Below are 13284 nucleotides of genomic sequence, written 5' to 3'. Positions count from 1 at the left end.
CCTCAAAGCCAGATATCACAGGCTCACTTTGAGGCAGAAAGCCCATATATAGTTTCCACTCATTAATAAATGTCAACAAAGATTTTTCTCTAAGTAAACACATCAGCTTTGTCACCTCAGCCAAATCCAATAATTTCGATAACCGTTCTTCCATAGTAGGTAATAATAAACCCTTCTATCTTTCGCTACTGTGAATTACTATTACTTAAATTTCTAGACTGCCCTTCATCCAAAGACCACAGGACGGTTTACTATATAACCAGAATTGGCATCTGAACAAGACTGTAATAGCAATCCAGATGATATCCTGAGAACATGACATAGAACAACGGTCCCTTTTGTTGCATCAGGATGTTAATCTTGGATAAACTTCCATTATGTTGCCTCTGATTCCTCGTTGTCAGAGTAAGAAGGACAGAAAGAGGCACTTTGAGTTACACACCGTCCAACATTTCTTCGATCAAAATAGGGACGTCCTATTTAATAATAATAATAATAATAGTAATAGTAATAACCCGGCCATCTGCCTGAGTTGCCCCAGCCACTCTGGGTGGCTTCCAGCATATATAAAAACATAATAAAAAAAATTGTAATATAAGATAAATAGAATATTCTTTGAAGTAACAAATAGGCTTAGGGGTAGAATAAGAGTATGCGGTAGTAAATATTAATGATTAGAATAATAATAAAGGAGAAGAGGTTAGTTAATGAAAGGAGTTAATATTATTAGAAATACGAAATTGGAGAACTGTTATACAGGCGATATAATGAAATTCAGATGGAGGGGATTCAAGGAAGTCAGTTACCAATGTTAAGAGATTTAGGTATGTGTTTAGTTTATTGTCTTTGTTGTGTGTTTTGTCTTTTTTTTTTTTTTTTTTTTTTTTGCTGTATGAAAAATCTGGAAAATCAATTTTAAAAATTTGGGGGGAAAAACATAATAAAACATTGAGCATTAAGAAACATCCCTTTAAATGTCTTCCAAAGGTTACTTTAGAGGGACGCAGGTGGCGCTGTGGGTTAAACCACAGAGCCTAGAACTTGCCAATCAGAAGGTTGGCGGTTCGAATCCCCGTGACGGGGTGAGCTCCCATTGCTCAGTCCCAGCTCCTGCCCACCTAGCAGTTTGAAAGCATGTAAAAGTGCAAGTAGATAAATAGGTACCACTCCGGCGGGAAGGTAAACGGCGTTTCCGTGCGCTGCTCTGGTTCGCCAGAAGCGGCTTAGTCCTGCTGGCCACATGACCCGGAAGCTGTACGCCGGCTCCCTTGGCCAATAAAGCAAAATGAGCACCACAACCCCAGAGTCGGCCACGACTGGACCTAATGGTCAGAGGTCCCTTTACCTTTACCTAAAGGTTACTTATCTCCTTGGCTCCAAGGTCACATGGCCTCCATCATTTCTTCAATGAAAATAGGGACATCCTAAGGAAAAGCCGAACCTTCTGGGATCAAATCAGGAACTTCTGTAAATCCAGGACTGCCCCTGGAAAATAGACACACCTGGAGGGTCTGGACTTACCATAGATAGCAGCTGCCTTGCATCCCCCTGTACCATCCCTCTGTCCTGTCTTTGTACAATGTCCGCTCCTTCCTTTGCCATCGCTCCTTGCTGGCTTGGCCTCGCCACGGAGGCTGCAGCCAAGACCCCAAGAATCAGGAGGTGGAGGTAAATTCCCTTCATCTCCTACATTCGGAGGAACCAGGATTTTGCAAGGAGCTCATGAGGGTGTTTGCTGTTTCTCTTGCCCGGGAGGCGGAGCTCACCTGAGCAGGTGATCTCATGGCAAGGGTTTCCTGGCAGGCCTCCCAAAGGGAGGTTTGTGGCCGCTGTCCTATTTCCCAAGACTTGAAGCCCACCCTGCCACCCCGAGTGAAACAGGCAGCAGAAAGGCCCCTTCCACAGGGCATCGCAGCCGGAGGTATTTCCCAAGAGCCTCCCGTCACATCGAACAAGACAAGGTTGTTGTTGTTTTAAAATAGGGCAGGCAAGGAAGGATTTCCAGGCCGGAAGAGGAGAAAGAGAGCTGCAAAAATGAGACTCTCAGGTCGCATCGGCTTCCATCGCCAGGAAAGTGATATGTGAAGCTCAGATCTGGCAAAAGGCTTTGTGGAATTTGATATCGTCCTGGCAAATATATCACCTCCATCCTGGCAGAACTTTAGATGTGGATTCATTTGGGACTGTGAGCTGTGGCATACAGCCACGGCAGAATGAAAAGAAGAAGAAGAAATTTTGTTTTGTTCGTTTTTATTCTTCTTCTTTGTAAATCAGTAAATGGCATGTTTCTTTAAAAAATAAATAAATGAAGTGGGAAAGTTGACCCAACGACTTAAATCAGCGAAAGGCAAAGCTAAAAAATTTGCTTGCCCTGTAAGGTGCGCTTAGCACTCTGGAAGCCTAGGAATGCTTAGGCTGCATTTCATGGGAATGCAAGTGGCCCTGCAAAATAATAATTATTATTATTATTATTATTATTATTATTATTATTAATTGATACCCCGCTATAGCTATAGCTTAGGGCCCCATTCTCTTGGGGCTCCCAAAAAATGTAAAGGGAAAAAAACTGGATGTACATTTCCAAAATATAAAACAAATAAAATAAAACCTACATACAGCAACAGTGTTTTGTGTTCTGTAGGCTCCTATGATGTAAGGAATGGTCCCCACCTGCTAGCCTGCGCCCTAAAATATCACTGGTTTGCTCATTTCTTTATACAGTGGTACGTCGGGTTAGAAACTTAATTCGTTCGGGAGGTCTGTTCTTAACCTGAAACTGTTCTTAACCTGAGGTACCACTTTAGCTAATGGGGCCTCCCGGTGCCGCCGTGCTGCCAGAGCACGATTTTTGTTCTCATTCTGAAGCAAAGTTCTTAACCCGAGGTACTATTTCTGGGTTAGCGGAGTCCGTAACCCGAAGCGTCTGTAACCTGAGGCACCACTGTATAGGGTACCTACATTCTGTATAGGGTACCTACATTTGATAAAATACATATTTTGTTGTGTGCAAATGGCTTGAGATACCTGTTAGGTCCATAAATTACCATATAGCATATATTCAACACAAAAAACAGGGGCAATTTGTACCTACATTCTGCATGGACTGGTTGTAACAATTACTTTGATAAAATACATATTTTGTTGTGTGCAAATGGCTTGAGATACCTATGAGGTCCATAAATTACCATATAGCATATATTCAACACAAAAAACAGCAACAATTTGTTGTTGACAAAGGACAGCTGGACATATAAAGGGCCCCATTAACTTCAGTTGCTGAGGGCCACATCAAACCTAAATCCGGCCCTGGCCATGAGTGACTGACTTCTTTGAAACCAAACTTTTAGAAGTTTTGAGAGGGGCAAGGAGATACTGTCTTAGGGTTTCATGTTCTGCACAGCCTCCCTTGAAGACTACTGTGTACTATTTCTCGAAGACAGCAGCCCCCCCACCCAAAAAAACCCTCACATGCACACACACAGTTTGCAAGGCTATCGATTGTTTAATTAGCCAAAGGTCTGGGGAAATAGGGATATTTTTGCCTGATGGCTAAAACAAGCCTTTGTTTCCGCCGAAAGACAACAGTGCAGGGACGTTGTAGCGTCGTCAGGTTCTTGCAAAACTGGTTCCGCCTGTTCATGCATTTCCCAGAAGACCACCGAGCGACGGGGGGGGTGTGTCTTGGCACTGTTAATGCTTCCTTTTCAGATCGCCTCGAGACTTTTAGCGGCCTCTCAAGGCGCCGAGGCATCCTGGACGAATTGTGACAATCCTCCGGCCGTTCACCCATCTGACGAAAGCGCAGGCAAACCATCTCCATCTAGTGGACCGCCTGACCCTCACTCCCTACAGAAGGAAAGTCCATGAGAGAATGAACATGGCAGAGTCAGGGGGTAGGAGTTGGGAGTTACTACTACCCCTATGTGGAGCGCGGGTGGCGCTGTGGTCTAAACCACGGAGCCTAGGGCTTGCCAATCGGAAGGTTGCGGTTCGAATCCCTGTAACAGGGTGAGCTCCCATTGCTCAGTCCCTGCTCCTGCCAACCTAGCAGTTTGAAAGCGCTTCAAAGTGCAAGTAGATAAATAGGTACCACTCCGGCGGGAAGGTAAACGGCGTTTCCGTGAGCTGCTCTGGTTCGCCTGAAGCGGCTTAGTCATGCTGGCCACATGACCCGGAAGCTGTCTGCAGACAAACGCCAGCTCCCTCGGCTTATAGAGCGAGATGAGCACGCAACCCCAGAGTCGTCTGCGACTGGACCTTACGGTCAGGGGCACCTTTACCTTTACTACCCCTTCTATACCCACAACCAAACACACACACACAAATTCTGAGCATATTATTATACTGAAGGAGCGTCTTCACCTCCATCATTCTGCCCAGATGCTGAGGTCCAGCTCCGAGGACCTTCTGGCGGTTCCCTCCCTGTGAGAAGCCAAGTTACAGGGAACCAGGCAGAGGGCCTTCTCGGTAGTGGCGCCCGCCCTGTGGAATGCCCTCCCACCAGATGTCCAAAAGAAAAACAACTACCAGACTTTTAGAAGAGATCTGAAGGCAGCCCTGTTTAGGGACGCTTTTAATGCATTTCTGTATTTTGATGCATTTCTGTATTTTAATATTTTGTTGGAAGCCGCCCAGAGTGGCTGGGGAAGCCCAGCCAGATGGGCAGGTATTATTATTATTATTATTATTATTATTATTATTATTACTATTAATCCTTCAGGTATAGTGGGCCAAGGCCATTTAGGGCTTTAAAGGTCAGCACCAGCACTTTGAATTGTGCTCAGAAACGTACTGGGAGCCAATGTAGGTCTTTCAGGACCGGTGTTATGTGGTCCTGGCAGCCGCTCCCAGTCACCAGTCTGGCTGCCGCATTCTGGATTAGTTGTAGTTTCTGGGTCACCTTCAAAGGTAGCCCCACATAGAGCGCATTGCAGTAGTCAACGCGGGAGATAACCAGAGCATGCACCACTCTGGCGAGATGGACCTTTTCTGCAAGAGGTCCTTTGTACAATATCTCAGCACCCACCTGTATCTCCTGGTTGGCTGCATCCTCGGGGCCTCCATCTCTTTCTCCCAAGATGGAGTCTCTTGGAGTTGAGTCTTCCTGTAGCTACAGCCCCACACACCACCAAACCCACCAGCAGCACCAGCAGCCAGAAGCTGCGCAGCTTGTTTGGTCTGGATTTGGGCATGGCGACCTGGAGAGAATGAGAAGAAGGGGAGAAGATTCAGGGTTGTCGTCTATCCTCAAGGTGGAAGGAAGTCCTGTTCCAGGGAGGAGAGGAACATCATGAGCCACCTATTCAGCCGTTGAAACCTCAGAGTTTCCCCATCGCATGAACGTTGTGGGCTGACAGTTGGGTTGGGGCCTTGATGGGGGAATAAGGAATAAAAGACATTGCTGGCTTCAGGAGGACATAAGGAACTGCTTTTCATCAAGTCAGACCACTGGTCTATCTGTATTTGCTATCTCCGCATGTGTAACAACCCTAACTTTTATATATATATATATATATATTTTCCCACCTCTCTCTCCCACTTATCGCTTAAATATTCCTTCCAGATTTCTTCTGGAAGGAAGCAAGGTGAGGATATTTATAGCAAGAGTAATTTTTTTAAAAAAGTTATTTAGGGGAATTGAATTGAATTCTAAATTATATTCAAGAAACGTAGGAGATTACAAGGGGTCAAAAAAAATGGATGTACCGTGCTATATTAGAAGCAAAAAAATTGTTTTGATTAATTGGAAGAGCTGCAAAAAGATTCCATTGAGCACATGGGTTGATGATATGGACAGATTAGCTACATACGAACGAATTGCATGTCGACACAAAGTAAGAATGGATAAATATGAAGAAATAAATCTATATTTCAGCTAAACTTTGGAACTCACTGCCACTTGAAATCTGGAAGGCGCTTTCACTATGCACTTCTTGGTGCCTGCTAAAAACATCCTTTAGACATGCCTGTCTGGATGTTTAGAAAGTTGATGGATGTTTTAATCTATAGTTATTTTTATTGTTGTTCATTTTCCCTTTGGATAATATTATTGCTTTGTATCTTGCAAACTACCGTATTTTTCAGTCTTTAATCTATAGTTATTTTTATTGTTGTTCATTTTCCCTTTGGATAATATTATTGCTTTGTATCTTGCAAACTACCGTATTTTTCAGTCTATAGGACGCACTTTTTCCCCTCCAAAAATGAAGGGGAAATGTATGTGCGTCCTATGGAGCAAATGTATGTGCGTCCTATGGAGTGCTCCCTCTGCGCTCTGGAGGCTTCGCGTTGCTTTCGCTGAAGCCTGGAGAGCGAGAGGGGTCGGTGCGCACCTGCCTGGAAGCTGGAGGAGGAACAGAAGGGGCGCTGTGTAGTTCTCCCTCTCTGCGCAGTGCCTCTCCTTCGCAGGAGAGGCACTGTGCAGAGAGGGAGAACTGCCTGGAAGCTGGAGGAGGAACAGAAGGGACTCCTTCTGTTCCTCCTCCAGCTGCGCAGCGAGGCGCTCGCTGTCTTGGCTTGTGCCATGGCCGCACGCAACCCCTCCGGCAGGGAGAGGTTGCGTGCAGCCTGTATGCTGCTCTTTGGGGGAAATAATATATTTTTTTCTTGATTTCCCCGTCTAAAAACTAGGTGTGCCCTATGGAGCGAAAAATACGGTACTTCGACGGTCGTGGGTTGTTGTTCTTTCAACCCTCAAACAGTGTATAAACGTTATGAAATAAGTAAATATTATCTGCACTGAGTGGGCGCTGCTCTTCAACATTTAAGAAAAGGGACACCCCCCCTAATCCAACCCGAAGAGATCAGAGATCGAATCTGGAACCTTCTGCACAAAGCAGATCCTCGACCACTGAGCCAACATAGGAACCTGCCTCATGCATCTAGTTCAATATAGGTTGCACTGGCTGGCAGCATCTCCCCAGGGTTTCAGGCAAGGGTCTCTCCCAGCCCTGTCTGAACATGTTGGAAATTGAACCTGAGACCTTCTGCACTCCAAGCATGTCCTCCCTTCCACTGGTTGTTCTCCATAACATTTACCTAATTCAGAAGTTTGCAGAATTCAGTCCAAACCAGTAGTTTCTCCCAGAAAAACAGACAAACTTTCCCGTTTGAAATCAACTGTGTGCATGTGAGGTTATACTGGGGGGCTACTGTCTTCGAGAAATATGGTTTACTGTACACAGTAGTCTTCAAGGGAAGCTGTGCAGAAAATTATACCCTAAGAGAGTGTGCTCTTGCCCCTCTCATAGCTTCTACAAGCTTGGCCAGTGCGAAAATGGTTCTGCTTAATTCCTCCTCCTTGTTCCCAGAAATCAGCTGTGAAAAGATGGGAGGGTTGTTTCTAGGACTAAGGTGAAATTGTGAAGCTCCTTCATTATTTTTGCTCTTGGAAGCTGCGTGTCATTTAAGTTAACAACAACAACAACAACAACAACAACAACAACAATAAAAAATGTATACCCCATCCATCTGGCTGGCTCCCAACAGAATTAATGATAATAATAATTAAAAAAGAGATAAAACATCAGACATTGAAAACTTCCCTGAACAGGGTTGCCTTCAGGTGTCTTCTAAAAGTCAGGTAGTTGTTTATTTCCTTGACATCTGGTTGGAGGGCATTCCACAGGGCGGGCACCAACACCGAGAAGGCCCTCTGCCTGGTTCCCTGTAACTTGGCACCTCGCAGGGAGGGAACCGCCAGAAGGCCCTCGGAGCTGGACCTCAGTGTCCAGGCAGAACAATGGGGGTGGAGACACTCCTCCAGGTATACTGGGCTGAGGCTGTTTAGGGCTTTAAGGGTTATATTTATAGTATCAAAATATGGGGGCAATTTGTATGTTACTATATTTGCTATTGTTTTGCTATGTTATTGTAAAATTGTTTTGCAGCGTTTGTTTCAAGTGCATACCCCTACCAACTTTGCTGGTAAGCTGCTTTGAGCATAATTTTTTGGGGCTGGAAACTTGGCATGCAAATAAAACAAATGAGTGAAAATGAATGAAATGATGAACGCACTTTGCAGTGTGTGTGTGTGTTTTCTGACATTTCCATTGGCCTCTTCTACTTCCAGGATGGTCTGCATGGGTTGCCAAGTCTTCATCCGTCCAGCGACTGACCAGACCAAGACCAGCTTAGCTCTGGCAAAATGGTTACCTCAAATTCCCTGGGCATATCTACATGGTGCCTATGGAACAACTTGCGCTTTAATATCAGCAAGACAAAGGAGATGGTGCTGGACTTTCAGAGGAAGAGAGGAGAACTAGCCCCGCTGTACATCGGGGAGGGCTGTGTGGAGAGAGTCTCTTCCTTTAAATTCCTAGGAGTTTATCTCAGTGAAGCCATTACTTGGAAAATAAATACAACCCAGGTGGTTAAGAAAGCCCAACAAGGACTCCATCTCCTCAGAGTATTGCTGAAGAACGATGTCAATCAACATCTGATGATCTCCTTCTACTGGTCCACAATAGAAAGTGTCCTTTCATACTGCATCACGGTGTGGGACGCTGGTTGGACACCAACTGATAGGAAGTGCCTACAGAGGGTGGTGAATACAGCACAAGATATTATGGGCTGTCCCGTGAATCCGCTGGATGAAATAGCGGAAGAACGTTGCCTCAGGAGAGTGAGGAAAATTCTCAGGGATGATTCACACCCTGGCCGGCACTTTCTTGATCTCCTGCCCTGGGGCAGAAGATATAGAAGCAGGATTAGTCTCACCAACAGGGTAAAGAATGGCTTCTATCCGTGGGCTGTTAGGCTGCTGAATGAAAAGATAACAACAGGGCAACTGACTTTCGGGTTTGGTGTGTGTGTGTCAGTAAACGAGGGGAATTAAGACTAAGAGAGCTGAGTGGGGGGGTGCTCATCTAATCTCACTGTATACAAGTTGTACAAGTGACAATAAAGTACCGTATTTCTATTTCTATTTCTATTTTCTCAGCTGGTAAGAGACCAGGGAGGCAGTTAATTCATACCTTTTATACATATCTAGGTAACAGCAATGATCACACTGTTAAGGCCTCAGATCGGTTGGTTCTTCCTCCTCCTCCTCTTCAGTTCAGTTCCTCCTCTTCCTCTTGTAACAAAGAAGGATTCACAAATAAAAATTAATTTAAAGGGTATATCTAGATCTGAAGTGGCTACATGAGATTTCAGAACTAGGGATTTCCACTCTTGTGAGTCAGTGTGTTTGGCTGTTAACCAGAAGGTTGGTGGTTTGAGCCCACCCAGGTATGAGTCCTGGAATGCAGGTGGTTGGACTAGATGCCCTTGGGGTCCCTTCCAACTCCCCCATTCTATGAATCTATTATTTCTCTCTGTGTGTATCCCCCCAGCTCCCATTTTAATTTATTTTACTTTATGGAAGATATTATTTTGTAGTTGCACTTCAGTGTTCTCCATCTTTTACTGCTGCTTTCTATCCTTTCTTTTTCAATGTAATTATATTATTATTATTATTATTATTATTATTATTATTATTATTATTATTACAAAGTAATAATCATAAACAGATGGGCCACGGGGGTGGCGCTGTGGGTTAAACCACAGAGCCTAGCATTTGCCGATCAGAAGGTCGGTGGTTCGAATCCCCTCGACAGGGTGAGCTCCCGTTGCTCGGTCCCTGCTCCTGCCAACCTAGCAGTTCAAAAGCACCTCAAAATGCAAGTAGATAAATAGGTAGCGCTCCGGCGGGAAGGTAAACGGCGTTTCTGTGTGCTGTTCTGGTTCGCCAGAAGCGGCTTCGTCATGCTGGCCACATGACCCAGAAGCTGTACGTCGGCTCCCTTGGCCAATAAAACGAGATGAGCGCCGCAACCCCAGAGTCTGCCACGACTGGACCTAATGGTCAGGGGTCCCTTTACCTTAATAATCATAAATAAATAAATAAATAAATAAATAAATAAATAAATAAATAAATGTGCACCCCACCACTGAGACCATTCCATTGCAACTTTCCAACCTTCCAAAATTCCAACACCTCTTGCGATGGTTTGACCCCTTTCCGTTTTAACAGTACACATTCTACAAACACCCTCCATATCGCCTCAGAATCATTTCTCCTTCATATTCCCCATCTTACCTTAATGGCACATGTTAATTTATCTTTAATAGCTATATCCCACAACTCTTTATGCCATTCTTCCATTTTATATTCTGCTTGCCCCTTCACTTCCCCGCTATAATAATACAGTCATACCTCAGGTTGAATATGTTTCATGTTGAGCGTGTTCGAGTTGCGTTCCGCGGCAACCCGGAAGTAACAGAGCGCATTACTTCCGGGTTTCGCCACTCGCGCATGCGCAGATGCTCAAAATGACATCACGCACATGCGCAGAAGCGGTGAAGAGCGACACACACGTGCGCAGACGTGCCGTTGCTTGTTACGTTTGCTTCTGGATGCGAACGGGGCTCCAGAACAGATCCCGTTCGCATCCCAAGGTACCACTGTACTGCCGCTTTCTGCCTTCATCCTTGCGAGCTGTTTTTAAGCCGCCCTGCTTACGAGGGTGTTTTTAAATTTCTTTTCGGACAAAACGAGGCCACTGACTTTTGCAAATGCTTTATTGAGACATAAGAGCTGGAAGAGATGTGCGGAAACTCTCGAAGGGCCGACTCTTCGCTCGTTGGGACTTTGCATTGGGATGGAATAGCCTCGATTGTATTTCCTGGACCAGTCCGTGATTCTTTGGAGACTGGAGAAGGACAGAGAGAAGAGGTTGGCTGAGGCTACATTGCTAACAGCGAGATTTCTTGCAGCGACGTTTCCGTCGGTGACGATGAGGGAAACTTGCTATGACACTCCCGCACCCAGGCCTCCACCTCAGAACCCATCTGCCATTGACACATCTGCACCCGTAACAGCTCCACTTTGCCTGCAACAGAAAGAGTGGCGAGGATTTTAACAGCAAAACACTGGAAAGGTGATGTAATCCCCACAAAAACTGATTGGCAGGCAAAGATGATAGAATATTCAGAACTTGCAAGGATGACTGGGAGCATAAGAGGAGATTCTAACCAGAAATTTAGTAAAGATTGGAGAATGTTCAAAGAATATCTTAAAAAGCACTGTAATGACACAAATCTTCGGACAGATTTGGATTGAATCTTGAAGTTCGAGGAAATTATGAAGTAAAAAATTTTCATTGTAATTAATTGAAAAGAATAATAAATATGAAGTCCGTATAGACTAGTAAGGTATAAAAAGCACAATGAGGTGAATCGGAAGTTAAAGGGTATGTAATGTCAAATGAGGTGTTGTTAGTCAGGGTCTATGGTCTGTTTATGTTGTCTTTCTTTTTTTCTACGTTCTATGTAAATTGCTTTGTAATAAAGAATCTTTTTAAAATAAAATAAAAAGTTAAACTAACGAATTGTATAAATTTGGAAATATAAATAAAAAATGAAAATAAAAGAAGGAAAGAAGAATGTGGTAGAGTGAAGTGAGAAGCTCATCCACCTGGGCAGGTAGCCCATCTCTGAGAAGAAAAAGTCCGATCCTAAACCAGACTGCCTTGTTACGCTACTGCTGTGCGCTGAACATGGGTCTAGCCCTGCCTGCACTGAGTTCGGAAGCTGCCTCTAGTATAGAAAACACCAGCTAGGTGAGGCTCATTGAGACTCTGGCAGTACACAGACCCCTTGGACTAATAATAATAATAAATTATTATTTATTATTTATACCCCGCCCATCTGGCTGGGTCTCCCCAGCCACCCTGGGCGGCTTCCAACAAAGTATTAAAAGACAGTGGTCTGTTAAACATTAAAAGCTTCCCTAAAGAGGGCTGCCTTCAGATGTCTTCTAAAAGTCTGGTAGTTGTTTTTCTCTTTGACATCTGGTGGGAGGGCATTCCACAGGGCGGGGGCCACCACCGAGAAGGCCCTCTGCCTGGTTCCCGGTAACTTGGCTTCTCGCAGGGAGGGAACCGCCAAAAGACCCTCGGTGCTGGACCTCAGTGTCCGGGCAGAACGATGGGAGTGGAGACGCTCCTTCAGGTATACTGGGCCGATGCCGTTTAGGGCTTTCAAGGTCAGCACCAACACTTTGAATTGTGCTCGGAAACGTACAGGGAGCCAATGTAGATCTTTCAAGACCGGTGTTATTTGGTCTCGGTGGCTACTCCCAGTCACCAGTCTAGCTGCTGCATTCTGGATTACCGTATTTTTTGCTCCATAAGACTCACTTTTTCCCTCCTAAAAAGTTAGGGGAAATGTGTGTGCGTCTTATGGAGCGAATGCAGGCTGCGCAGCTATCCCAGAAGCCAGAACAGCAAGAAGGATTGCTGCTTTCGCTGCGCAGCGATCCCTCTTGCTGTTCTGGCTTCTGAGATTCAGAATATATTTTTTTTCTTGTTTTCCTCCTCCAAAAACTAGGTGCGTCTTGTGCTCTGGTGCGTCTTATAGAGCGGAAAATACAGTAGTTGTAGTTTCTGGGTCACCTTCAAAGGTAGCCCCACATAGAGTGCATTACAGTAATCCAAGGGAGAGATAACTAGAGCATAAGGCAAAACAGCTGCCCAGACTGCCTTTAAACCACCAAACTGTGCCCTAGTTTCTATTGCAAGGGTATAAAAGACCAAATCATTCAGGTGCCCACACCAGCTCTCCATCCTCACCTGTATCTCCTGCTTGGCAGCATCCTCTGGGCCTTCATCGCCTTCCACCAAAATTGCCACTCTTGAAATTGTGTCTTCTGGTGGGGCGGCAGCCCCTCTCAGCACCAAGCCCACCACGAGCGCCAGCAGCAGCCAGACGCACCGCATCGCCCTCGAGGCACTCCGAGGCGCCACACAACTCTTCGCGTCCGGATTTGGGGAGGGGAGAAGCTCTTGTTGATGACAGAGGAGGTGCGGGGAGAGAATGAGCCCCCAGAGGGAGAGATTTGGAAGGGAATGCATTCTGCAAGTGGGAAGGAAGTTTCCAAAGCAACCGCTTTTGCTGGAAAGGGGAACTAAATTCAAGGACTAAGTTGGGTAAGAATCTAGCAGAAGAGACATGGTACTAGTTTGTTACGGAAATGACAAGGGGGGGAACATCTTTAAAGTTGTTACGATGCTACAAAAGGTCCACGAATAATACAGTGGTACCTCAGGTTAAGTATTTAATTCGTTCTGGAGGTCCGTTCTTAATCTGAAACTGTTCTTAACCTGAAACACCACTTTAGCTAATGGGGCCTCCTGCTGCTGTCGTGCTGTCGGAGCACGATTTCTGTTCTCATCCTGAAGCAAAGTTCTTAACCTGAAGCATTACTTCAGGGTTATCGGCATGTTACCTGAAGCTTATGTA

The 13284-nt window shown here is 45.2% G+C and overlaps 1 long non-coding RNA gene across 1 annotated transcript; it reads right to left on the bottom strand.

Moving 5' to 3' along the window:
- Positions 1 to 10545: 10545 nt before the first annotated feature.
- On the bottom strand, positions 10546 to 12855 carry LOC309326150. The gene is made up of 2 exons (XR_014150206.1): positions 12615 to 12855; positions 10546 to 10874 (listed from the first exon to the last, which is right to left on the bottom strand). It is a non-coding gene; the product is annotated as an uncharacterized lncRNA (long non-coding RNA).
- Positions 12856 to 13284: the final 429 nt, after the last annotated feature.

The sequence above is a fragment of the Podarcis erhardii genome (genome assembly GCF_964252035.2).
Source record: "Podarcis erhardii genome assembly, chromosome: 12".
In the NCBI taxonomy this organism is placed as follows: Eukaryota; Metazoa; Chordata; class Lepidosauria; order Squamata; family Lacertidae; genus Podarcis; species Podarcis erhardii.
The sequence above is the reverse complement of the archived record's forward strand: the minus strand, read 5'-3'. Positions and strand labels throughout refer to the sequence as shown.